This window comes from Mus pahari, chromosome 4 (genome assembly GCF_900095145.1).
Source record: "Mus pahari chromosome 4, PAHARI_EIJ_v1.1, whole genome shotgun sequence".
NCBI lineage: Eukaryota > Metazoa > Chordata > Mammalia > Rodentia > Muridae > Mus > Mus pahari.
This window is the reverse complement of record NC_034593.1, coordinates 86557039-86583797: the sequence shown is the minus strand read 5'-3', so window position 1 is coordinate 86583797 and position 26759 is coordinate 86557039. Positions and strand designations below refer to the sequence as shown.

The following is a 26759-nucleotide window of genomic DNA, read 5'->3' as shown; positions in this document are numbered from 1 at the left end:
CACATGTAGTACACATACATACACAAAGGAAAACACTAAACAAATCAATCTAAAAAAAAAAAAAAAACAAAGCTTGAGTTTATTTTTTTTTGTTGTTGTTGGAGATTTTTGACAGGTGGGTAAGAAGGCATAAATGACAACCATAGTGGAAAAAAGTAAATCTATTTTCATTTGCAGATTTCAGATTTCTTAACCATTAAGAAAACCCAGTAAAAGTAAATTGGACATGTCAAGTTAACAGATGATCTCAGGATAGTTGCCAGGGCACAGATCAATAAACACAATTAACCTGATTCCACTCGCCAGAGGGAAGCCATTACTTGGGTTTAGCCCTGGGCCTGAAATCACTTTCCTTAGCCTTATTTCACCTCTGTTGTTGGAAGCCCAGGAAGCTATGTGAGCTGTGCAACTAAGCTTACCAACAAAATTAATTTAATTTCTCCACTCAAGATTTAAGTTCTGTCAACTAAAAATAATTTGAACTAATTTCCTATGAGAACTCATTTTAATTAATTAATTTATTTATTTGGAAGTCCTCTCACAATTTAGCCCTGGGTGGCCTAGAACTCATTATGTGGAGGAGGTTGTCCTGCCACTGCTTCTTGGTAATGGGACTAAAGTTGTGCAAGAACTGATACAAACAGAAGCAGTTTGGGGCACCTTTTTATGTATACATGTCATATAGTATATATCCAAAAGTAGCATACAGAAGTATATCATTTAAAATGCTATAATGTTGTGGTAAATCTCCAACCCGAATATGCCCATGCAAAACCATACATCTCAGTTATAATATTTACAAGCTGCACACCTAAACTGGACAGATTTACCACCACACTACTCTGTTCCCCAGCTATGAGATCCCTTGTTACTTGCAGCTTCTCTGAGCCATGTGATTCTGCTCCATCTTCATTTCCTCTCCTCTCCCTCCATCTTCCTGTCTTGCCCCCCATCTTCTCTTCCCCCACTCTCTAAAACCTCCGGCCCCATCTTTCCTTTCCACTGCCCAGTCACAAGCTCTAGCCTTTATTGGCCCAGTTAAAATGGGGAGAAGGTTCACATGAAATCACCTGAGTATATGATCTACTCCTAGACCAGGCAGTCCCTCTTGAGGAAGCAGAATTAACATCAGAATACAAGCAGCACCAGGGCGACCCCTTTAAGTTGAAATCACAATCATGAAACAAAGTAATAGAGCAAAACAAATTTACCAAAAATTTTAAAACATTTGAGTTTAAATATATGATGGAATTGAGGGACTCTAAGGGCTTTTCCAGTCCCACACCCTCCTTACAGCTTCTGCCTCCCACCTGGGATCAGGGCTAGGCCGAGTTCCATTCTCCACCCACAGGAACATTCTTGAGTAAAAAATTCTCAGAATGACTACCTGGCCCTCTGGAAAGTCCCAGGTAGAGTTCAAATAGAGCCAACAGATTTAAAGGTCAATATGCTCACCCAATAAGTTTGAACTGTAACCTTGCTGATGTAACCTGTGTCCCTAAATATAAAAACTACTTGTAATAGCCATTCAAGGTCATCTTCTAGTCACTTGCCTTGAGGGACTAATTGAAGTTTGACTTTTATGGGCCAGAAAATAAACCTCTTGCTTTTGCATCCATCTGCATTTCCGTTTCTCACTAGGGGATGTCTCAAAGTAGGTCCCACTGACCAAGGGTCTAATATAGATCCAAGCTTAAGGAAGACACTGGGAGGCTTGGCTTGGAGCTAGGCTTAAAAGATGGCTAGAATTTAGATTTATTAGAAGCTGGGTGTGGTAGCTTACCCACCCAGCTTCTTGCAATCTCAAGGGAAGCAGAGGCTGGAGGAATGAAGCAAATTCAAGGTCAAACTGGTGTACTTAATGAGGTCTAAGCCAGCCAAGGCTACATAGACTGTTTGCATGCCTTTGCAATGAAGTCTGGTGCTGGAGCAAGCACAACCACGGGGTCTCGGGCAACTGGATAGGAGGAGGATATACACAGAGGTACAAGACATTGAGTTCACTTCAAGAATGAACAATTTGTATTTTTCTCCAGATGCCCCTTATTGTTTTTAGCTGATAGTGCTAACACTGCAGGCAGAAATTGAGCAGTCAGTGGTAAAATATTAAGGCCTAGATGGAATGTTAAAGCCTAGGTATGGCTTTAATCCCAGCACTTGGGAGGCAGAGGCAGGTGGATTTCTGCGTTCAAGGCCAGCCTGGTCTACAGAGTGAGTTCCAGGACACCCAGGGCTACACAGAGAAACCTTGTCTCGGGCGGGGGTGGGGTGGGGGGAAGCCTAGATGATAGTTACTTAGTTAGCCTACCATTATAAGGAAACTTTTTCATGTTTTTGCGGTTACTAGCAAAGTTTCTAATGTCAAGATTGATTGCATATTCTGTTACATTCTGTGCCCTTGGAAACCAATAGAATTGTTTTGTTTGGTTACCCACAATAAGCTTGGACCCAAACCAACCACTCAACAGCACTTCCTGCACCTGTGTATTAATTTTTATGGTACAAGCTGCCCCTGGGTAGAGCCTGACATAAGAGAGACAGCTGCACCAATATAGGAAACTATTTGGAATAAGACTTCCATTTTGAGTAGGGGTCTGGTCAAGTTTAAGTTCTTAAGACCTCCCTGGGAACTGACATCTGCTTGGCAGAAAGAGACATGTACGTGTGTAAGTGACACCCTGGTTGGCAAGTTAGGACATGAATGTTAAACAAGTTCCATCCTGGTAGACAAGTTAGGAGATGAATGTTAGACAACCCTCTTGCCAGAGTTGAATACATCAAACAATGGGAGCAGGTTGTGTACAATAAAGACATGTCCCTAAGGAAATTCTCTGTCCCTAAATCCTGATTGGTGAAGTAACTTGCCACTGATGTTTGTGGATTTGTAGGATCTTACCTCAGAGCCATAGTTAAGTTCCCGAACCTGGACTGTGGCCCTGGTTGATCAGTTCTGAGGCATCGTATGCTCCATAAACCATCCTTGTCTGAGATCCGTGTTTGTGTGGTTTGCGATGCAATTCCTGGGCCCAGCAACAGCATCTTTTACCCTCCTTAAGTAAGTTCTCCCTTTTACCCTCCTTCTGTGAGTTCTCCCTTCTGTGCTTTTCTGACATTGCTGTGGCCTTGTTTGGATCAGAGGATATTCCTTCTAGGTTCTGTCTATGCATGCATTCCTCTGTAGTCCTTGGGCACTTTTGAGTCAAGCTTTGGGCTTGACAAAGAAACTGCAGATCATCATCGTTTAACCATTTAGGTTAAACAATGTACCAGCTATCTGAGTTTAGCAAACAGTGGAAGCTACAGTTCCTCATTGATAAGGCGGGACTGCTCAAGGTCATTGTGAAATTCAGTTAAATTTAAAGGTGCATAAAAATACAACAAGATGTTGGGTTTTTGTTTTTTTTTTTTAAAGAATTTCCGGAGGCAGGCAGTTACAGAGAACATGCTGAGATTCTGAGTTGCCTGCTAGTGGGTGCCATTCCATCAGAGTGAACATATCTCTGTTGGCCCTGATTTTCTGTAGGCCTGTCTGTGTGTCTGTCCTTTCTACATTCCCTTGCTGACCTTAATCAGGGTCCCAAGACCCAAGCCTTGAGAAAGGCAGTAGTTGCCAGGTGTGGTGGCATACGCCTTTAATCCTAGCACTTGGGAGGCAGAATTTCTGAGTTTGAGGCCAGCCTGGTCTACAGAGTGAGTTCCAGGACAGCCAGGGCTACTCAGAGAAACCCTGTCTCGAAAAACCAAAAGAGAGAGAGAGAGAGAGAGAGAGAGAGAGAGAGAGAGAGAGAGAGAGAGAGAGAGTATTATGTCATCCAGTTGAAATGACACATTCTTTACAGTGTCCAAATGACATCTTTGTGCTAGACAGGACATTTTATAACATTTGTTTGTTTACTTGTTAGTAGAATCTACTCTTGCCTTCCACCACGTGGGTTCTAAATGGTTCCACGGGGGTCACCTGGTCCATTTTGTCTTCTGGGGCAGTTTTCACAAACGTTGTCTAGACTCCATGTTGGCTTTGAAGCCTACAGCTATGTGCCTCTGTGCCAGTTTATGCAGTAGTATCTCTCGGGTTGTCCTCCGTTAGTAGTGGTGCTCTTAGAAGGCACCGTGAGCTTTTGCTTTCCCTCTTTCCCCTGCCATGCCTTCTGTGGTTCTCGGCCAGGAGATATGTAGGCACCAAATTGTTCAGAAGCTCTCCAGCCCTGTAGAGGACGGTAGGGGGAAAGAACCGAGGTGTGGAAAGGATGGGCAGGGAGAAGAGGCACGTACCGCGCGGTCTGAAACAAAACAAAACAAAAAGGAGCATTTAAAAAAAAAATTGGTGACCTTGAACTGCCTCAACCTCCTACGTGCTGGGATTATAGGCTCGGGCCAGCTACCCTTGAAATTCTTTTTCTTTCTGAAACTCAGTACCTGGTTGGCCATGCACTCACAAGAGATTCGCCTGCCTTTTGTCTCTCAAGTTCTGGAATTAAAGATTTGCACCACTTCCTCCCACCCCCACGCCCGGCTGTGGCAGTGGACTGGGGTGAAGGTGGAATTTATTATTATTATTATGTTCTTTTTCTTTTGTTTTTTCGAGACAGGGTTTTTCTGTATAGCCCTGGCTGACCTGGCGCTCACTTTGTAGACCAGGCTGGCCTCGAACTCAGAAATCCACCTGCCTCTGCCTCCCGAGTGCTGGGATTAATTTTTTTTTTTTTTTTAGTGAAAAAAAAAGGGGGGGATTGGAAATATCCCTAGTTTCGACTCTAATATATTTCAGAAACCAAGTCTCAAAGATGTGCGTGCGTGCGTGCGTGCGTGCGTGCGTGCGTGCGTGCGTGTGTGTGTGTGTGTGTGTGTGTGTGTGGCAGTGCTCACAGCAAGAAACATTTCCCCCTCCACCCCCGCAAGAGACTGGCTAGGAGGAGGAGGAGGAGTGAGCGGGAGGACAAATGGGGAAGAGGGAGCATTTCCGCAAGTGCTGGGCTCGACCAATCAGCGCATGCCATGGGTTATTTAAGGCCCAGGGCGGCAAGGCCCGGGCACCTAACCCTGATTTGCATAGCTGTGGGTTCTGGACTTTTGTTCTCCGCCCGCTGTTTTTCTCGCTGACTTCCAGCGGGCCAGGAAAGTCCAGATCTGCAGCGGGCCATCGCGCGTTCCCGAGCCTAAAAAAAAAAAAAAGTCAGCGCAGGAGCTCCAGGTTCGCCGGGAGCTCCGCGGCGCCGGGCCGCCCAGCCCCGTACCCGCCTAGAGGCCGCGGTCGGCCTGGGGTCTTAGGACCCCGCTGCCGCCGCGAAGAGTTCGTCTCTGTCAGCCGCGGGGCGCCGGGGGCTGGGGCCAGGCCGGACGAGCGCCGCGAGGACAGAAACGGAACTGGTCCCAGTGTTCGGTGGCTTACCTGAGCTGTGGGAAGCGCACCCGGAACTCGGTTCAAACAACTCCCCACTCCCGCTGGGGAAACGCCTCGCTGCAGGGCGGGCTGCCAGAACCTGCGACCCCGGGGAAGGGGGCCACGGTATGAGACCCGATAGCCAGCCAAAGGGTGTTTATCGCCTGTACGCCCCCTCTCCCTCCATTTTTGTCTTATATTCATGTTTCCGTTGTGCAGACTTTGCAGGCGTTTCGCTGGCCTTAGCTGAGCTAGCTATGCAGCCATGTGGTCCTTGGGTGGGGATGGGAGGAGTAGAGGCGTGAACCTTCGTTCCGGGCTTGTGTAGTGCTGGGATTTGAATCTAGTTTCCTAACTTCTCTATCAACTGGTATTCCCATTCCATGGGAGATTTTTTTTTTTTCTTTTGTATATGAGGTCGTTGAACATTTTGCAAACAATTAGAAAATCTAGTAGTTTTTTTAAAATGAAAATGTTAACTTTTCTTTGTCTATGGATGCAAAACATTAAATGGAAGCTGAGAAGTTTGGAGATAGCTGTATTCCCCTTCCCCTGCCTACCTTCACTTCACACAGTCTGGTTTCTTTTCAGAAAAGAGGCAGGTGGATCTGGAATTCAAGGCCCTCCTGGTCTGCAGAGTGAGTAGAGGACACCCAGAAACTGTCGAAGAAAGGATCTGTGGGGGGTGGGGTGGCAGACGATTTTAATCTCTGTGCTTGGGAGACAGGCAAGGGGATATCTGAAGGAAGACAGCCAAGGCTACACTGTGTGGAAAACCAAAAACAAACAGGAAGAAAATGGGAATGAGCCCACGGAAAGAAGAGTATCCGTCCTCAGCCCACCAGTTCCTGAGGAGTAACTATGTTTGTGAATGTCTCTCGTGCCAATGCAGTGCCTTGACTTCCTCAGCACTTTCTGAGATGGTAGCCAGGGCTCCTGACTAGATGAAGAGGTGTATGTTCAGTACTTTTGTGAGCTATATGCATATAGCAACTCAGTCACCTGAGACGGGCCCCTTGCAGCTAACATTTTTTTGTTTGTTTGTTTTGTTTTGTTTTTCGAGACTGGGTATTTCTCTGTGTAGCCCTGGCTGTCCTGGAACTCACTCTGTAGACCTGGCTGGCCTCGAACTCAGAAATCCGCCTGCCTCTGCATCCCAAGTGCTGGGATTAAAGGCATGTGCCACCACGCCCGGCTTAACATATTTTTTAGTATTAGTATTACTATTATAAAGACTAGGGGAGTTTCTAAGCTGGCACTCTGGAAGGACGAAGTCATGTTCAGCTCCCGTGCCAAGATTGTGAAGCCCAATGTTGAGAAACCAGATGAGTTCGAGTCTGGCATCTCTCAAGTGCCGCCAAGGAAATTGAAGTTGGTGGTGGTCAGAAAGCTATCATAGTTTTTGTACCAGTTCCTCAGCTTAAATCTTTCCAGAAAAATCCAAGTCTGGCTAGTTTGTGAATTGGAGAAAAAGTTCAGTGGGAACCATCTAGTCTTCATTGCTCAGAGGAGGATTCTGCCCAAGCCATCCAGGAAGTGCCGAACAGAAAATAAGCAAAAGCCACACGCTGACAGCAGTGCATGTCTTCTCAAGTGAAATTGTGGGGAAGAGGATGCATCCATGTGAGACTAAATGGCAATCGGGATCAGGTTCAATTTCCTCTCTGGTAAATTCCATGTCTCCTTGTCTCCGTCCTCCCCTCTCCCTCTGCCTCTGTCTCATCTCTAAAACTCTTAGCCCGGCTTCCTTTCCCACTGCCCAATCACTGGTTCTAGCCTTATCTTTCACCTGCCCTCAGCTGTTTACAGACAGCAATCTACATTTCTCCCTTTTTGTCCAATTAAAAGGCTCTTTTCTCTCAGATATAAATTGAGCACAACTATTACCATTCTATAATTTATAAAGTATAGATAGACCTAACACCCAGTCTGCCATTTTGACAGTTAAATAAAGCACTCTGCCATCTATCCTCACTTTAAGGGGCTTATAATTCTACACCTGTTATGTCCTGCTTTAGCTTGTATATTATCTGAAAACCATCTCTCTCAGTGCTAAATAGCCCGGGTTGGCTAAGAGACTCTGGTTAGTCTTCAATCCTGACAGAATTCTGAGAGCAACATAAAACTTACCTGAAAATATAAGAAGCCTTACATAGCTTACAGAACTGAAACTTACTGTACAGGCAGCTGCCTACCTATACAGTCTGCTGTGTTTCAACACGTTGGAGCATCAAATTGTGGCTGTTTGGACCGGGATCATCTGACCTTTGTAACGCAGAATTATGAAGGACTGACTACTATGTCTTGGCAGAGATAACCAGTTGACTAGTGTGTCCTTTTTCTGGATAATAATTTGTCGGTAGATGAGTAGGCACTTTCTGCCCAGTGCCTACCCTGCCACAATGTACAGCCTCACCTGGAGGTAAGATGCTCAGCTGCTTCTTTGAATCCAGGATGGGGAGCTGTTAGGAGCAGACATGACTCAACAACGAATGATTAAATAACATGACATGTCACATTCTGTGGATTTCTGACGTTTTTGAAAACCATGTAAAGTAGTCGGGACGGTTGCCCTTTAACTACTCTCAGCTGTTTCTAATTGAAATAGCTTGATATTTTATGTTTACCCTAACAGTTAACTTGGAGCCATGAATTTGCTATCTGGCCCTTAACCCTTCTGTTTAATCATCTAAAATCAGTTTGTAAAGGCAGTTATAAAAGGATTGGGTCTAAGCCTTATAACTTCCTCCTCCTCTTTCCCTTCCTCCTCTTCCTTCTCTCCAGTAAACTTGCCTTTCAATGAGACCTGATGCCCTCTTCCAGTGTGTCTGAAGACAGCTACAGTGTGCTCATATACAAGACATCTTTAATTTTTAAAAATGTGAGGGGGGGTACAAAAATGTGAAAATACCACTTAATAAGGCACAAAAAGGCAAAATCACTTTATTTATTCTAAGTTGGCAGTCTCTCTGGACTAACCAGAGTTCTCCCCACCCTGTGTTGTGACTTATAAAAAGATAGAGGAGGGAGGAGTATGTTTCGTGGACATGTGGTAAGATGTGGGGGGCAGGGGTGCCTCCATGGGCCCCCCTGAGGGACCGGCCACATGCTGGTGTAGTATTGAATAGAGTTGATTCAGGGCATGGGGAGGGGAGTTGAGGGGTAGTAGAGACAGAGAAAGGGAGAGAAAGTTAGTAGGAAAGTAGAGGTCAGCCATGAGCACATGGAAAGAGAGGGGAGGGGAATGAGGGGGTAAGGAGCGAGAGGATAGAGTGGGAGCAAGAAGGCAGGAGCAGCCGGGCGTGGTGGCACACGGCTTTAATCCCAGCACTCGGGAGGCAGAGGCAGGCGGATTTCTGAGTTCGAGGCCAGCCTGGTCTACAGAGTGAGTTCCAGGACAGCCAGGGCTATACAGAGAAACCCTGTCTCGAAAAAAAACCCCCCCAAAAAAGAGAACGGAGTGGGCAAGCAGCCCCTTTTCTAGTGAGTCAGGCACATCAGGTAACTGTGGGGAGGAACTTGGATAAAATGCTAACACCCTGTACCTGTCTAAATGATCATAAGAGCACCACAGGATATTGAATTTTGAGGTTCTAAAGAAGTTTTAGTGGTTAGATGTGTTACATGCCTAAACTCCCAGTACTTAGGATGCTGAGGCAAAAGAATTAAGAGTTGAAAGCCAGTCTGAGCCTTAGAATAGGACCTGTCTTAAACATAGCTTTACTGCGTAGTTTAGCTTCTGTACAAATACTAAGAATTAGCTTTATGGCTCCTCAGGACTGAAACCAGAGCTCTGTCTGGCCTAGGTAAGTATTTGACCAAGAGACATTCTCAGCCCCTTTTCCTTTTCATTCAGTCCATCCATGGGGAGTGCTGCACAAACTCACAGCAGGCCTTTCACCTCATGGAGACTTCTGGAAAAGGCACTCACATGGATAACCAACGGTGTGTCTCCTAGGTAATTCCAAATAAAGCCACACTGAAGATAAGCGAACCCCACCAAATTCCACCACAGTTAAACCAGGAACCCTAAAAATGTAATACCTTTGTTTTGATCTTTTTAAAAATTGAAAACAGATTCTCATACAACACATCCTGACCACACGTCACCCTCCTCGACTTCTCCTAGCTCCCTCCAACCTCCCCTCTCCCCCAGGTCCACTTCCCCTCCATTTCCCTTCAGAAAAGAGCAGTCCTCCAAGAGAAAACAAGCAAAGAAGACAAAACAAGATACTGTAGGACAGACAGACGCCCTCGTACATAGGCTGGACAAGGCCAACCAGAGTGGCAAGAGAGTCAGAAATAAACCTGCTCCCCCTGTTAGGAGTCCCACAAGAACATCAAGCTCCTAACCTTAGCGTGTGCAGAGACCCTGGGGCAGGCCCACACTGGCTGCGTGCTCGCCGCTCTCTGTGAGCCCTGCTTAGTTGATGCTGTGGGTCTTGTTCTGGTGTCCTCCATCCCCTCTGACTCTTACCATCTTTCCTCTTGCTCTTTGTAGGGTTATTCAAACTCCAAGAGACCTGATGGAGATGCCCAATTTAGACATTCTTGGAATGATGTCTGATTGTGGGTCTCGCAACCCCTCCCATCTGTTTCTGGAGGGAGCCTCTCTTGATGGTGACTGGGCAAGGCACTAATCTATAGGAATGACAGAATATCATTAGGAATAATTGAACTTTATTTATTTATTGGCCGGTTGTGTTTGATGCTACTCTACTTTTCTGAGCTATCCAGTCTCAGGCGCCTGGCCATCCAGGTAGTATATAGGTTTCCTCTTGTGTGTCAGCCTCAAGTTAAACCAGACATTGGTTAGCCCACAAGGTCTATACCACCATTGCCCCAGCAGATCTTGCTGGCAGGACAGATGTTGGTCAAAGGATTAGTGGCTGGGTTGGTGTCCAAGTTTATCTTTCAGTACCTTGCGGAGTACCTTCCCATGCCAAAGAGATTACAACATAGGTGAAGGCTCCCTGCAGGCAACAGGTCTGTACATTCACTGGGCTGTGTGGATATTGTCCTTGGCATTGGGGTCCCACTATCAGTTTTCAGAGAGCAACTTTCTGTTCTAGCATCAGTCTGGGTTGTTTAGGAATCTCCACCAGACCCCCAGGCCAACAACTCAAACAAAGGCAACCCAGTCTTGTCACTGGAAGCTTTGCCTAGCTACAAAAGATGGACAGTTAAGACTCTTTATCCTCCATTACTAGGAGTTCTGGGGAGGTGGGGGGTGGGGTGCTAGAGAGATGGCAGTTGAGAACACGGAGTTCAATTCCCAGCAACCATCTATAATGAGATCTGATACCCTCTTCTGGTGTGTCTGAAGAGAGTGTTATATTGTACTCACATAAAATAAATAAATCTTAAGCCTCCCAGGACGGAGCCGAGCCTGCCTACTTCTGTGACTCACTGGGCGACATTTCTCAACCAGAAAACACAGCAACATGGGTTTTGTTATTAACAGGCGCAGGTACCAATAGTTCTGTAGAGCCCTCTAGGAAAGACCCTGTCCTGTCCCTGTAGAGGACATAACTAACGGTGGAGATGGCCGCTATACTCACATAACCAAACAAACCAAGACTACACTGAGTCTGACAAAGCCCCCTATGAATCAGTCATGCCTGTAATCACCATACATAGGAAGCGGGGGAAGCAAGATGCTGGCATGTTCAGGTTATTTGCTGAGCTATCGTTATTTGAGGATAGTTTCGACTGTAGTGTGAAATTCTGCCTTAAACAAGAGTCAAGTAACATTAGAGATGAAGACTATCTGTGAGTGCTCCAGGCTCCAAGACCTATCTTATGCAGTCTAGTGGGAGATACAGCGTGGTTCTGGGATGTCTCTCCCCATGTCGAATAGCACAAACACTTCACCTGTTCGTTCAAACAATGTAGTAAAAATGATCAAGACCCAAATCATGGGTGGCTCTACCTCTCAAAGGTGAAACAAGTACTTAATATGCCCTGGAACTTTGGATGGATACACAGTGTGTAAGTACACACACACACACACACAGAGGCAAAACTGAAAAGTATCAAATGGAGTTGTAAGCACACTAACAGATTTTTTAAAATTTTATTTCATGTTTATGAGTACACTGTAGCTGTCTTCAGACACACCAGAAGAGGGCATCAGATCCCATTACAGATGGTTGCGAGCCACCATGTGGGTGCGGGGAATTGCCTCTGGAAGAACAATCAGTGATCTTAACGGCTGAGCCATCTCTCCAGTCCCAACACAGATTTCAAAAGAATCAAACTAACATGATTTTGTCGGGTTTGATTTGTTTCTCGGTGCAGCCCTGGCTGTCCTGGAACTAGATCAGTACTTGAACTCACAGAGATCCTCCTGTCTCTATTTCCTGCGTGCTGGAATTAAAAGCTTTTGTGTTAGGGGATGCCTGGAAACAGCCTGTTGAGAGGCGGTAAAGTACAGCGAGATGAGATCCTGGCAAAAGGTACCCAGACAGATGTACAACACTGCCGTGACTCGGATTCGAACCGAGGTTGCTGCGGCCACAACGCAGAGTACTAACCACTATACGATCACGGCGAGCCACGTGCCGGATAGTAAGTAGCTGCGCGCTTGCTCGGTGCTGGCACTATTGGCTGAGCCTCAATCCAGTTCTGCTGGGTCCTGCGTTGCCCTCGGCGTCTTCTCGCTGGGCGCCGACGTTGAGACTGAGCTGCCCGCCCCAGCGGAGCGCAGGCCAACCGTGGAGCGGTCTCTGCCGGCTCCCGAGGCTTCAGATCCTCCTGTCTTCCCGCAGAAATGATTGGTCCCCGCAGTGTTGGGAGCGGCGCCGAGTGCACGCGCCTGTGCCTTAGCTGGACGGTGAGGGCAATTACTGCTACCTGTGAAATCAATGTAGAGTTCAGGTTGACTCAATACTCCAATGCAGAGCGAGGTAGAGTGGCACACGCCTGTAATTTCAGCTCTTGGACTGTAAGAGGCAATAAAATCAGGAGCTGGAGGTCATCCTCAGTTACGATGTGAGTGCCAGGGAGCCTAGGATACTTTAGACCCAGTCAAGAAAGAGGAGGAGGGAAGAGGAAGGAGGAAGCAGCAGCAACCACTAAACCAAAAGTGTGACACAAACTAAAGTCATCAGAAAGAAGGGAACCTCTTTTAAGAAAATGCCTCCAGGGGAGCGCTCAGGCACAAGCGAGAGGACGCGCGAACGCTGGGCTAGGACTCGAGCCCCGGAGCGGCTGAGGAGCCCGCCCGCCCGCGGCTCTCCCCTCCCACTTCCCGGGACCCGGGCGGAGCCCAGCGCTCCATCCTCCCTCTCCCTCCCTCCCTTCTTCCTTTCCTCTCCCTCCCGGTACACCTCTGGTGGATGGGTGTGAAGGACAGAAGAGGCCCTGCGGAAACAGTGGTACAGCTCTCCGGTGGAATGAACCTTACTTGTTGACTGGTTGCTGATTGGATTCACTTGAAAATATTATAACTTTTCCCTCTGTGGAAGCCACATAGTGGCATATTTAGTTCAAATCCAGGGATCACAACTTTTGATTTTTCTAGAGGGACATACCACTATATCAAATAAGCTTGCTGACATTACAGACAAAATGTTGCTGTCCCAGAGACAACGACATGAACTAAATCGAGCTGTAGCAGATTATCTTTGTTCAAATGGCTATGAAGAGGCGTATTCCATTTTTACAAAGGAAGGTGAACTAGATATGAATGAGGAATTACATAAGAAGTATGCTGGTCTTTTGGGGAAAATGGACATCTGATATATATATATATTATTGGAATTAGAATCAAAACTAAATCAAGCAAAAGAATTTATGTTGGGTCGTCCTCTTGGTCAGAAACGAGACCCAAAAGAATGGATTCAGATTCGCCGTCCACCTGAGAAATACGCATTGACTGGTCATAGGAGTCCAGTTACTGGAGTCATTATCCATCCTGTGTTCAGTGTTATGGTCTCTGCTTTTAGACGATGCTACAATTAAGTTGTTGGATTATGAGACTGGAGATTTTGAGTGAACTCTCAAGGGCCATACACACTCTGTACAGGACATTTCCTTTGACCACAGTGGCAAGTTTCTGGCTTCCTGTTCTGCAGATATGATAGTTAAATTATGGGATTTTCAGGGTTTTGAGTGCATCAGAACCATGCATGGCCACGACCACAGTGTCTCTTCAGTAGCCATCATGCCTAATGGAGATCATACAGTGTCTGCCTCAAGGGATAAAACTATAAAAATGTGGGAAGTGCAAACTGGCTACTGTGTGAAGACATCTACAGGATACAGAGAATGGGTACGGAGGCTGCGGCCAAATCAGGATGGCAGTCTGATAGCTAGCTGTTCCATGTGTGCATGTGTGGGTTGTAGCAACAAAGGAACGCAAGGCTGAGCTCTGAGAACAAGAACATGTGGTGGGATGCATTTCCCGGGCTCCAGAAAGTTCATACTCTCTGAACCAACAGGATCTGAGACTAAAAAGAAGTGGCAAACCTGGACCCTTCTTTGTTCCAGAGACAAAACTATTAAGATGTGGGATGTCAGTTCTGGCATGTGCCTTATGACTCTTGTGGGTCATGATAACTGAGTACGTGGAGTTCTGTTCCGTTCTTGGGAGAAGTTTATTTTGAGTTGTGCTGATGACAAGCCCCTCTGTGTATGGGATTACAAGAACAAGCGTTGCATGAAGATCCTCAGTGTGCATGAACCTTTTGTTACCTCCTTGGATTTCCATAAGACGGCACCCTATGTGGTTACTGGCAACGTAGATCTAACAGTAAAAGTGTGGGAGTGCCATTGACTGAGTCACATTTGGTCCTTCCTCCCTTTTTTCCTCTGGATGCACTCTGATGCTTCCATGGTTACTTCATTAGATCTCTGTTTAAATAAATATTGTCCTTTCGTGTAGAAAGAAAGAGAGAAAGAAAGAAAGAAAGAAAGAAAGAAAGAAAGAAAGAAAGAAAGAAAGAAGGAAAGAAAGAAAAAGAAAATGCCTCCATAAGATCGGGCGGTAGGCATGCTGATAGGGCATTTTCTTTTTTGTTTTTGTTGTTATTGTTGTTTTTGTTGTTGTTGCTGTTTCGAGACAGGGTTTCTCTGTATAGCCCTGGCTGTCCTGGAACTCACTTTGTAGACCAGGCTGGCCTCGAACTCAGGAATCTGCCTGCCTCTGCCTCCGGAGTGCCGGGATTAAAGGCATACGCCACCACACCCGGCGGGCATTTTCTTAATTAGCACTTGATGGAGGAGAGCTCAGCCCAATAAGGGTGGGGCCACACCTGGGCTTCTGGTCCTGGGTTCTGTAAGAAAGCAAGCAGAACAAGTCCAGGGGAGCAAGTCAGTAAGCAGCAGCCCTCCATGGCCTCTGTGTCAGGTCCTGCCTCCAGGTTCCTGCACTGCTTGAGTTCCTGTCCTGATTTCCATCAGTGACAGATTACTACAGGGAAGGGTAAGCCCAGTAAACCCTTTCCAAAAACCCTGTCTAAGATAGCCTTGCTGGACAAGCCGGGCCTGGGCTGTGCAGGAGGAGGATAAAGCCTTGCCCTGGAAAGGAGCGACTTCAGCCCAAGTAATGGATCTTATGTGTGGGATTAGTCTTCAATGATGGGGCAAATCCATAAAATGGAAGGAGGTTTAGCAGGAAAGTTGGGGAAACACCAAATTAGGAGTTAATGAAAAGTATTAAGAATAATATTAGCCAGGTGTGGTGGCACGGGTCTTTGATCCCAGCACTTGGGAGGCAGAAGCAGGCAGATTTCTGAGTTCGTGGCCAGCCTGGTCCACAAAGTGAGTTCCAGGACAGCCAGGGCTACACAGAGAAACCCTGTCTCAAACAAACAAACAAACAAAAAAAAAAAAAAAAAAAAAAAGAATATTAAATATTAAGCCCAGAAATGGTATAGCAATTATCTTATGTTTCCAAATGTCTGTTTTCCTTTTCTTTTTTTAGCATGAACAGTGGGAACTGATCTCTCACCTTTCTTCCATTCCCCAAGTCTCTTTGTCCCAATTCCTCACTACCTTAGTTTAAAACTCTGAAGGTGAAGCATAGATTCCGGAGGTGAGAACAGTAGAAAGGAGAGCAGGCTCAGCAGAAGACACTGCTCCTAGACAGTCCTTAGGACCGGTAAAAGTACACATATGTTCCCTGACCGGGAATCGAACCCGGGCCGCGGCGGTGAAAGCGCCGAATCCTAGCCACTAGACCACCAGGGATACAGCTCAGCTCATTCATTGACCACTTAAAGGAAACTCCTAAGAGTAAAGCCTATTAGTGTTCTAAGTTGGCTAGGCCAGGCATTGAACCCACGCCTCCTATTCAAGACCACCACGGTCTCTTCCATTTTCTGTCCGGGTAATGTTCTGCCTCAGAAAGCAACAGACAGGAAAGCGCATCTGGAATTCATTCCACTCCAGCCTTCGCACCATGCGCGCCTGGGTGGAACATCTGTTCCTCCTAGCCTTGGGGGTGAGGGGCGGGGGGGGGGAAACTGTCGGTTTGACTCAGCGTAGGGTGAGCGGAACCTGGAAAGGGGCGCCTTTTCCTTCCTTTCCACCTCCACCACTACAAAAGACACTCATCCTAAGAGCTCCAGGTACAGACTGGGATCGTTTTTCTCACTGCGTTGGCTCCAACCTGCCCGTCCCTCCGCTGCGCTCAGGGTGAAATCAAGGCGAATGGGCTACAGGAGGGAAGAACCTCTTGGTTTTTGGACATCTGTCTGCCTAGAGCGATTTAGGCAGAAATAGAAGTTACGGGTTTCTGGATCTAACGCCGAGGGAAGTGCTCCTGCCGCTGAATCTTGGTCTCCATCCCACTCACAGCCACTCACAGCGGGAAGCCAAGTGGATCCCAACGAGGAGCAGGTTGCTGGAGGTGGGGAAGGCCACTTACTTATTCTTAAGGGCGACTTACCACTGTGCTTCTTAACCCTCAGGTCCCCTTACCAGTCTCCTCTCCTCCAGTCTCTTCCATCTTCCTTTCTTTGTCTCTTTCAGAAAATTGTTATGTTCTGTTTTTGAGACCGGTCTCATTATGTAGTCCTGTCTGGAACTTGCCTTGTAGATCAGGCTAGCCTCCAATTCACCAAGCTCCGCCTCCCTCCACTCCCCAGCCCCCTATAGTGTTGTGATTAAATGCGTGCATCTTCAATTGTTTTTTTAACAATTTTGTAAAAAAAAACAAAAACAAACAAACAAAAAAACAATTTTGTGATTCAAGGCGTGGGGCAGAAATCTGTTTTTGAGCAACTGTAACTGGTATTGCGGACAAGGTCCAGCCTAAAGCGCTGGTTTATACGGAAAAAATGCTAAGGGTTGGGAGGAAAACTGGCTGACGGGGCCCCTGGTGGATTCCTCGGGAAAGTCTTGTGTTGTATCCAGTGAAACACTGGCTGCCTGCGGACCCACCAGGTGCCATTGTGTGTCCAGGTTCTTCTATAGCAGCAAAGTGCACCAGTGGAAGAGTGCACCAGAGTGTGGGCCTGGGTACCAGAGGTTTTCCACGAGATCTCTGTCCAGGCCGGGTGGGAAGGTTCTAGCGAAGGGAAGCCTTCCAAGTCGCTTGGTAACTCCCAGCTGCTCTGAACTGAGTCGGGTCAGGCTGGGCCGCTGAAAAGCCTACCACCCTGTGAGGAGTGCGGTGGGACCTCGGGTGGCTCTTCGAGAGAGAAGGTCTCTTCCCAAGTGTTACACACAGCTCTTGGAACAAAAGACTCAGACGAAGGGATAGTTCTCGTGTACCTTTAATTCCCTGCATGGTGGATTTATATACAGTTCTGGGGGTGATTCAGGGTTTGACAGCAGGTACCTCTCATTGGCTTGGACTGAGAGTTTGGGGAAAACCTTATTTGCATGTGTGAAGGCTTGATGCTTTTCCTACGAGGCTGATAGTCACGCCTCTCCTGTGGGGGCTGTGGGGGAGGTAACTTCCTCAGAAGCCAGGTTCCAGAAGACATAAGATAACTCCTTCCACCCCATGTAGGTGAATTATCACCACCCGGAGTTCAAGATCTAACCTTGGCTGGAAACCAGGCTGTCTGCGCGTAGCCCGTTGCCCCACACCAGAGGCAGAACGATCTACCCAGTCCAGGAGACAGTGGCTCCGACGGACCCTGTACAGACACTGGAGAAACCCGCCCAGAAGGGACTGGCCTTCCTCCTCCTGAAACAACAGCTGCAGTTTTACCAAGAACGAAGGAGCCATACCGGAGCGCAGCCCCTTCCCCGCTGCTCTTTCCGTTCCCACCGCCGCAGGAGCCAGGAGCCGAGACGTCCGAACCCAGGGTCACTGAGGCCACCTATGATCGCGGACCTCTGGCGGGTGGCCATCTGGGCTTCGCCATCCGGGCTTCGCCATCCTGGGGGACACGGTGGGAACTGCGGACATCGGAGTCCTGGAGCTTTTCCAAGGATGGGCGCTTCTAGCAGTGAGACTCTTGGCCCGGATCCTGTCGTCCAGGTCGGCGGCCAATCATAAATAGCTGTAGTCTTGGGCCCACAGGGATTCCCACCATGTTGGCTTGTTCCCCCCTCCCACTGGCTTATGAATAATATCCAATCATGCCTTGATGTTTTGCACAGTATTAATCCCACAAAGGATCTCCGAGAGGAGAAAGATCACCGACTCAAATGGCCAAATTGGAGCAAGCTTTTTTTTTTTTTTTTTTTTTTTTTTTAATTCATGCACACTGGCTGTCTCCCTCCCTGTAAGACAGGGCTCAAGAAATCAGCCCTGGACATGGGGAAGATAGGTTTCTTAGAGGTTAGGGGTAGGGAGTTTCCAAATGTGGGGGTTGGCAGGCAAATAAGCGGGGCTCACAGAATCAGGACATAAGCATAAGGAGTTGGTCCTAACAACCTCCTTAAACAGTGCTCTTTGATCTGAGTGACCAGGTCATCACAGAACACAATTAGCTATCGGAGGGCTCAGAAGTGCCTTAAGTTTCCATTCGAAATACTCAACATAGGTCTGTGTGCCTGTGCACTGTGACCCCTCCTCCCCGAGTTTAAACATCCGAGACAGCTTGTTTCAAACACAAGTAACCAAGAAAGGAACACGGAATACAGGAGCAGAACTGGGCACCACCCCTAGAGAAGATTCTTTTGCAGAATGGGCCCAGTTAGAACATGATATAAACGCCATTGTGTGACAGTGGTATTATACCCATCTCACCATCAAAATAAACACCTACAGGAGGCAACAAGGATATGCTTGCTTCCACTGCAGTCAGTCATGCTCACTTAAAAAACGATTATCTGGGGAAATGACAGGGTGGGAAGGGAGGGCGTGTGGAGTAGGGGGAAGGAACCTCGCTGTATTTGAGGTCTTAAGAAATTCAGCGTAGTGAGGCAGTGGTGGAGCATGTCTTTAATCCTAGCACTTAGGAAACTGAGGTAGGTGGATCTCTGTGAGTTTGAGGCCTGGTCTACAGAGGGAGTTCCAGGACAGAAGGAGAAGCAGGAAGAAAAGGAAGAAGAGAAAGGAGAAGAAGAAATATATTTAGAGTAAGTGTTGGTAAAAGGGCTCAGCAGTTCAGAGCACTTCCTGCTCTTACTGAACGTTCCTTACTAACAACCACTCCAGGCAGTTCAGTTGTCTGTAACTCCAGTTCAGGGAGATTTGACACCCTCTTCTGGCCTCTTTCAGAACTGCACATACACAAAAATAAAATCTTAGCCAGGTGTGGTGTCCCATGCCTTTTGTCCCAGCCTTCTGGACAGGAGGCAAGATCTCCAGTTAGAGTTAGAGATCAGACTGTCTACATAGTGAGTTCCAAGATATCCAGGGCTATATCAAACAAAGCAGAACACCTTATAAATTATATATATATATATATATATATATATATATATATATATATATATATATTGTTAAATTATATATAATATATGGTGGTGCATGCCTTTAATTTTAGCACTCACAAAACAAACCACAAAGTTCTCCACTCTTGCTATCCTACTGGGTGCAAAGATCAACCCCAGTAGTCTGGTATGGGGGATGGTACTAGCGCAAAGCAGTGGCAGCAGGCGAGGTGGACTTCCCTTTTGAGTCTAGAATCCTCAACTTTCACCTTACAAGTGTCTTAAGCCAAAGAAAAGCACCCTAAATGTGTATCTGGAGATTCTGGGGAACAACTGGTTCAGACTAGGTCACCACTGCCAGGTGTGATGTTTCTCGCCTCAAATTCCTGACCAGCCTGGGTTATTCCAGGCCTTGTCTGAAAAACTAAATTAAGTAAAACAGCGGTAGCATCACTACTACTTGTGTGCCCTCCTGCACCAGGATACTTCTGTAGGCTTTAGGTAGGTGAGGGGAGCTATTCCCTGTTGACCTTGACCTTAAGAGAAGGGGAAAGGGTATTGGAATGGTTTCAGTATCATGAGGTAGGAATAGCAAGGGGAGATTAAAATGCTCGTCCCTGGGTGGGCTCGAACCACCAACCTTTCGGTTAACAGCCGAACGCGCTAACCGATTGCGCCACAGAGACGTTAGAGGGGTTGGTAGGCTGGCTGAATGGTGAGTGAGGGCTCCCCGGGAGCATTCAGTCCTGGAGGTAGGTCGCGGTGCTAACTGAGGGGCAGACGCTGGAAGCTGAACTGGAGTCATCAGACCGCACGTCCCGCACCGGGTTCCCGGGCTCCCACGACCGCGACCGTAATGAACCGCGCGCGTGCCGATGGCGCCTTCCGATGCTGAGATCCCGCTGCCACTTGGGGACCGGGGGCCACCAGGGGCTCCACTCTGGCGAGGGCACAGTCTGGGCGCCCAGAAGGACTACGATAAGGAAACCTAGTACGCTTTAGGGTACGGTCCTTCGCAGACCCTAAGTGGGTACTGACGAGGGACTGGTCATCCCAGGTGTGTGCTGGAGCCACCGAGCGGTCCCGGTTTGGACCTGGGAGGTGAGTGTAGGAAAGGCATTCGGTGGAAAGGGAAGACAATTGGGAAGAGGGAGAGGAGGACAAGGTGGGAGCCACCCTTTTGGGAGCTGAGACTAGCGGAGACCCGCGAGTGTGCAGGTTTTTGTTCTTTCGAAGCAGTTTACACAGTTATTTGTTCCAGAGGTGAATTGCCGGAGGCCATCTTCGACAAATCAGGTTCTGAAGAGGATTCGAGGAGTTTGCAGCTAATCACTCAGCAGAGTTTTTTTCTCTAAGGGAGCAAAACTTAATTCTCTGGGACTGGAGAAAAGGAAGAACGCACACACAGAGTTGGTTGATGAAGAAAGGGTCCAACAACTTTATTTTCTTCTCTTAAGACTTTTTATATCACCTAATACAAAAATTCTCTAAATGTTCTTTTTTTGAAACCCCACACTTAACATATCCCATCTTTCTTTCCACACATCATTCTAACCCAAACCAATAATTCTTTTGTCATTGATCAACAAAGTTTAAGCAAGCCAAGTCTATAGTAGCTAGCTAGGTTTTCCATATGCTAGCTGACAACAGTTTGTATTTACCAAGAAATAAATCATTTATTATATGTCTTATTCTTTCAAACCTTATTTAGCTAAACTGGCTAATCATCTAGTTTCTATTCCTGTATTTATTCTTATACCTATAATAGGATCACTTACTTTGCCTTCATGCCCTACCTTTTCATGACACACACCTGTGAGCACATCCTTACCCAAGATCAGGGAACTCAGAACCTACCCTAGAGTGAATGTTTTCCTTGATCACTAACCTGTCTCATGCCCATTTTTCTTTCCCAAGTTCAATTCTGTGCTTGCAATGCATGAACGCTCCCGGTGCTCCCTTTCTCACCTATGCAGTCCTCTCTATTCTTCAAAGGAGGGGGCATGTTCTACTCTTAATTCTAACTTTATTATATCTTCCTGGCAAAACCACCTAAACCATCTCCTTAACCTTCCTAATCAACGCCCCTAACCCTAAAACAACTTAAATCAACTTGGGCATTTTGTAAAACCATTAGTTCTTCTAAACACTACTATTTCATGAAAGTTGTTCTTCATAGCGATCTGTAGGAAAGTTGCCCAATGGAGTGGGCTGTCTCTCATGCAGCAGTCACAGCAGACTACAGGCGGTGAGGGTCTCTCCACAGCCATTCACACCACACGAGCTACAGGAGGAGTGCAGCAATGACAAACATGAAAAGACAGCAGCAGCAAGAAGCAATCCAGAGACGAACCCCACCCCTACCCTCACCCCCTCTGGGAGGTCCACTCGTCACAGCTGTGCATTACTGTGGACCATCTCTGGGAAGCTCGCTTGCCCACTGCACTTCTTCCTGCATGATATCTGCCAGTGAATGTTTGTAGTGTTATTGAAAATGTTTTTTTCAAAATATGGGCGAATACTCTACTATTCAATTTTAAATTTATTTTATTTTGAGCTGATCATGTAGCGCTGACTGACCTGGAACGCACAGACATCTGCATGTCTTCCTCCTGAGTGCTGAGATCAGAGGTTCAGTATCAATTTTTTTAAGTGGTTATTGCTAGGTGACTATTTAAAATAAGTAAAAAAATAATATGCCTTTCTAGTCTGACATGTGATGTATTTAACACATACAATATAGTCTTCCGAAAAGCTGGCCTGCCTCTTTCTTGGGCTTACAAGTCATCTTATAGTTAAAAACAAGGCTAGGTTTATTCCTGTTCATGGTTAAATCTCTGCTTCTCAAGGACTCGGCGATGCCCCACCTGTAACCGTAACTACTCATGGCTCTGGACTGCCTGTTCCAGGAAACAGCAACCGTACCTTTGTTTCAAAAAGTTAATAGCCATGCTGCAATCGTACCTTTGTTTCGCAAGTTTGTTATGATTACCTGTTGTTATGACTACCTTGTTGTGTTCCACTTCTGTAACTCATTTTTTTCCTGCCAAATTCTCCATTTGGAAACCCCCTACCCTTGAACTATAAAAACCCTGTCTTCCTCATGTCCAGTGAGGAAGCACACCTCTTGAAGCACACCTTAGGAGGAGGAAGCCCATATATAGGAATAAAAAAGCTTGCTTTAATTAGTTTGGCCATTTGGGTCGGTAGTCTTTTTTGTTTTTTTCTTTGTGTGTGTGTGTTTTTGTTTTATTTCTTTAATGCATGTGAGTATTCTGTAGCTGTCCTCAGACACACACTAGAAGAGGTCATCTGATCTCATTACAGATGGTTGTGAGCCACCATGTGGTTGCTGGGAACTGAACTCAGGACCTCTGGAAGAGCAGCCAGCGCTCTTAACGGCTGAGCCGGCTATCTAGCCCTGTTGTTTTTTGTTTTTGTTTTTGCTTTTGTTTTTTTGAGTCAGGGTTTCTCTGTGTAGCCCTGGCTGTCCTGGAACTGACTTTGTAGACCAGGCTGGCCTCAAACTCAGAAATCTGCCTGCCTCTGCCTCTGCCTCCCATATATATGAAGAAAAATATGAAGGTTCCCCCATATCCCAACTCCCTCTCCATTGTTGACCTGCTTTTATATATTACAGGAAGTGGTGGTGGGTCATTGCTGCTCTTTGTATTCCTGGGTGGTGAAGGAAAGGCGAAGGGTGAGACAAGACCACTAAAACCATTTATTGGAGAAATTTAACATGAGTACAGGAAGGAGTGGTATCTGAGACAGATGATGGGGCAGAACAACTCTTTCTCAACTCTGAGTTGTGTGGACTTAAAGGTGAAGATGAAATGTAATAAGCCAGTCTGTAAGAAAATTGGGGTGGTAAAAAACTTCCATAAACAGATGAGGAAATGTTAAGCTAGGTAGTATCATGTGGGTTCCATGGTGTAATGGTGAGCACTCTGGACTCTGAATCCAGCAATCTGAGTTCAAATCTCGGTGGGACCTTTGGTGGCAAGCCAGTTTTCTTTCATTTAAAAGTGAAGGAAAGATCCCTTGTGGTAAGCTGGTCCATTGCACATAGAGAGGAGTGTGACGTGACCTGTGAGTGAACTCCAGTGCACATTTTTTTTTCTTTTTAAAAGCAGGGAGCAGAGACCAGAGAAGGAGAAGTTGTCCACACAGCACACTAGAGCGACCCAGCCTGCGGCTCCTCATCGTAGGCCACCTATAGGACCCCTGCTCACAGAATCCCTTGGTCGCTGGCTCCAGCACAACTGAACATTCGCCCTTTAGTGCCTGGGTAGTGGGTCTCCAGCTGTGCAGGCTGGAGCCTTTCTGCAGTCGGTCTGATTTTGTCCTGGATCTTGGTTTGCTGATTGTTTTCAGGTAATGCTGGGAGAACTGTGGCCGAGCATCCTCTGGAACGCCCATACAGAAGCCTGCCTGCGGCTTGGAAGCCTCGAGGCTAGAGCCCATCTTCATCCTGCAGCAAAGGCTTTGGTCTAGGCTCAGGGAGAGAGAGGGCCAGAGGTCTCTGAGGAGTAGACTCCTTGATGCTTCCCTGGCATGGCCTAGGGAGGGGACCCACAAGCTCCAAGGTCCCTCTGCAGGCCATCCTCAGAGCCTTGTTTGGAGAATGAGAGAACCAAGGAAAAGCAAGTTATGCTGACCGCATTCATGGATAATGGTATTTCTTAGGGGACACATCGAAATGTTCAAAGGACTACGGTTTTCATAATAAACAATGGAAATATTGTGCCAAGGGACCATGTTAGTGATCCCCAAAAAACAGACAGGAGCCAATCTGATGCAATTCACAGCAGGGTCTTTTATTATTATTATTATTATTATTTAAGATTTATTTATTTATTTTATGTATATGGTTTCACTGTAGCTGAACAAATGGTTGTGGGCCTTTATGTGGTTGTTGGGAATTGAATTTTTAGGACCTCTGCTCGCTCCAGTCAACTTGGTTCTCTCAGACCCAAACATTTATTTATTATTATACATAAGTGCACTGTAGCTGTCTTCAGATGCACCAGAAGAGGGTGTCCGATCTCATTATGGGTGGTTGTGAGCCACCATGTGGTTGCTGGGATTTAAACTCGGGATCTTCGGAAGAGCAGTCAGTGCTCTGAGCCATCTCGCAAGCCCAACACAACTATTCTATGCAAGCTAGGTAACCCCCGCCCCTCCAATGCACACAGGATTTTTTTTTTTTTTCCGGGGGGAATGTCTATCGGGTCAAGGTTTTATAGTAAGCAGCAAGCAGGGAGTACGTGTGCAAGCATCTCGTTGGAAAGCTACTGCGGCCTTTAACACAATAGGCTGGCGCAGGGAGTCATATCATAAACTCCTGCTTCCCTCTGCATTGGTGGTTGTTAGGCAAGGGTGGGGTGCAGGGCTGTTGGGGGAATAACCGAGAGACGCTGGTCTTGTTGAGGATATAATCTGGAAAGGCTGGTCTTGTTGGGGATTACCCTAGAGACTGGAGCTTGGCTCAGTTTTTGTTGGGGGACAACTTGGAAACTCATGCTAGGTACCAGCCTGTTAGTTTACCTGCTCTCAAACTTAGGTCAGGTTCTCTAAAACGGAGTCTGAACTTAAAAGATTTGGCATTTCAGACAAACTTGAGAGAAAAAGTATATAGTGTATACAAACTCACATTCCTTTGTATAGATGTAAGCATTTGAACTTAACCTTGGCAAACACTTGTATCACTGTTTTAGATTCTGGGGTTTGCATCTTCGGTGTGATGGGTTTGGGACACACTGGCCCTAAACACGGCACCTTGGTACATTAATCATGTTACACAGAAGCTGGAAGGACACTCACTCCTCCCCTACCTTTCTCCCCAGAAGCAGGTGCCATATCCCTAGGAGACCCTCATATTCCTAGGAGAGTAAAACCTTCCATAGTGGAGGTACTCCAAGAGACAGATTTAAAGGGGAAGTAAACAACAGCTGTTCTAAGGGGAAGTTCAGACACAGGATGCTTTTTAAAAGGGAGATGAAGTGAAACATTGTATCTTGCATGGAAGCTCAAGTAAACAACTCAGGAAGTCCCAGAAACTGACCAGATTCCCTAGGGCCCTCCCTCCACAAGCACACACACCCAAGCTCGGGAAGCACGCCGTCTACCTGTTGAGCTGCCTGCAGCTTGTGCAGTGCACTCCAGGCTTCCAGCGTTTGTGAACTGCTGTCCATGCTATGAAGGGCTTTGGTGATTGATGCAGGGGTCTTGAGTTGTTCCTGCTTTTGTAAGTAACCCTAGCAAAATTTACTGGTTAGCCTATGGCCTAGATGGTTTCCCTGCTTTGGTTTGTTCTCTGTTCCCTGAGATAATTTTCTATGTGGGGTGAGTAGAAATTCACAGCAGAGGCCCTCAGTAAGATCTGGAAGGGAAGAGCATCCTTCCCTCTGGAGACAGGAATACAGAAAAGGGAGCATCCCTGGCTGAGTTTCCCTGAGTGTTATAAAATGCTGATTTGTGAGATAGTCAAAGGGAACCCGGACTAAATGATTGAATTCATATGCAATTCCTAAGGGAGTTGCATATGCAAAATAAAACACTGGACTTTGGTCTGCAAGAGAGAGCTGTCTCAAGCTGAGAGCTCTCTTGAACAGTACACAGAGCTGTCAGCTTGCATCCGTCCCAGATTCTGAGTCATTATCCCACTGCTCCCAAACACTCAGGACCACTGACCAAGCTGAGGCTGGTAATTGAGGAAGAGAAAGCCCAATGTAGATAGCAGATGTGAGGCCGAGAGGAAAATCCCCAAAGAGTCACAGATGCATAGAGGAAAAAAATGTGGATATGTATGTACAGAGAACAGGGATCCATACAGGATAGCAGCGGTAATGTTGGGAAGCGGATAGAGCCAGAAGGAAATGATAGGAAGAAAGAGGATGAGGGTGGATAGAAAGGGCGGGTGTGGTGGGGAGACGGGATGCCATGGCACCCACAGCTGTTGGGTTCAGTCAGAGGAAGGAGGAACAGAGCAGTGAAGCCAAAGAGGGCAGAGAGATTGAGGGAGGTGGAGATCCAATAGGGACAGAGCAGGCACATCTGGTTCTTGATAGCCTGTCCCCATTTTGTTCTCAGCTCATGGTCCAAAGTAGTGGGTGAGCAGGGTCGTGTTATACCTGTGAACTGAGAGTCTGCCACAGACTGGACTCAGGTGGTCCTTCCACCCACGGGGAACCAGGATTTCGGTAATCAGGTGGGCAAGAAGTCGGCAGGATGACAAACAGACACAGACACCAGAGAGAGTGCTATACCTGATTGTAATTTCTCAAAGTGAGCATCAGATTTTTAATACAGAAGAAAATAGAGAAGTTAGGTGACACATCAGCCAAGGCACATTAAGGTTACCAGATGTTTAATGACTCTTAACACAAAACAGAGGAATGCATACATAAAGACTAGCAGGAACTAGGCAATATAACAACTGAGATACAAAGTCAGCTCTATCTAAGGTCAGCTATATTCTTAGAAGCCTTATGCTCCCCAGACAAGGGCTTTCACTCAGCCCAAGCCATAGTTCTAATTAGGGAGTTCTGCTCTAGCTAACCTTCTCATGAATAATGCAATACTCTAGTTCCTC

General features: G+C 46.7%; 4 non-coding genes and 1 pseudogene across 4 annotated transcripts; 2 read left to right on the top strand and 3 right to left on the bottom strand.

The window, feature by feature from the left end:
• Positions 1-11861: 11861 nt before the first annotated feature.
• Positions 11862-11933, bottom strand: Trnah-gug. Its single transcript has one exon. It is a non-coding gene; the product is annotated as a tRNA-His (tRNA).
• A 1019-nt stretch (positions 11934-12952) lies between these two features.
• LOC110320847 lies at positions 12953-14159 on the top strand (annotated as a pseudogene).
• A 1343-nt stretch (positions 14160-15502) lies between these two features.
• Trnae-uuc lies at positions 15503-15574 on the bottom strand. The gene has a single exon. It is a non-coding gene; the product is annotated as a tRNA-Glu (tRNA).
• A 4200-nt stretch (positions 15575-19774) lies between these two features.
• Trnan-guu lies at positions 19775-19848 on the bottom strand. The gene has a single exon. It is a non-coding gene; the product is annotated as a tRNA-Asn (tRNA).
• Positions 19849-23086: 3238 nt separating this feature from the next.
• On the top strand, positions 23087-23158 carry Trnaq-cug. Its single transcript has one exon. It is a non-coding gene; the product is annotated as a tRNA-Gln (tRNA).
• The last annotated feature ends 3601 nt before the right edge of the window (positions 23159-26759 follow it).